Below are 700 nucleotides of genomic sequence, written 5' to 3' on the forward strand. Positions count from 1 at the left end.
AGATACTTGAAAAATGTACTTAAGTACAGTAACGAAGTAAAACTACTCCGTTATTGTCCACCACTGTTAAAAATCATAATTAAACATAATTGTGAATTCACAAACGCTATGATTTAATTAAATAATTATTTCCATTAAATTTTAATGATCAAAAGCATCTCCAATTAATTGATTTCTTTTTTTTCAGAAATACTGCACATTTACATTTTTCTCCTAAATAAATTGTGGTAAATAACATTTCTGGTAAATACTCCTTTAAAAAGTGTTTTTTGATTATAATTTTTAGATCGCACGGTAATGTGTAAAAATAATCATCAGGCCGTTGGCGGCCCCTGCAGGCCTTTGTTGTAATGCGTGATGTACATTAGCTCTATTGTTTATAATACATTATGTGTTTTAACAGTTTTGTTCAATAAAACCATATGATTTCTTGCTTTTGATACTTTATTTGAACTAATTATTATTGCCTCATTGCTATTATATATGTATTTTAAGTAAGTTTAAAGGCTATTGTTCACTTACATCTATTTTTATTACCACAAAAAAATTAATTATAATTATAGGGCCCTATAAAATCCGTTTTATTTCCAAATTCTTTATTTATTTATTTTTTTCTTTTTCTTTTTTCTGTACTCTGTTTTAATGGTTAAATTAAATTGTATTAATCAAAAAGCCTGTCTAATTAATTGAGTTTTACAGT

The 700-nt window shown here is 25.6% G+C and overlaps 1 protein-coding gene across 1 annotated transcript in view; it reads left to right on the forward strand.

Moving 5' to 3' along the window:
- The window catches only part of LOC107758850 (eukaryotic translation initiation factor 3 subunit F-like), a 5071-nt gene that overhangs the window by 2110 nt on the left and 2261 nt on the right, over positions 1 to 700 (forward strand). The window lies entirely within an intron of this gene.

This window comes from Sinocyclocheilus rhinocerous, unplaced genomic scaffold (assembly GCF_001515625.1).
Source record: "Sinocyclocheilus rhinocerous isolate Xijiao unplaced genomic scaffold, SAMN03320098_v1.1 scaffold1435, whole genome shotgun sequence".
NCBI classification, from domain to species: domain Eukaryota; kingdom Metazoa; phylum Chordata; class Actinopteri; order Cypriniformes; family Cyprinidae; genus Sinocyclocheilus; species Sinocyclocheilus rhinocerous.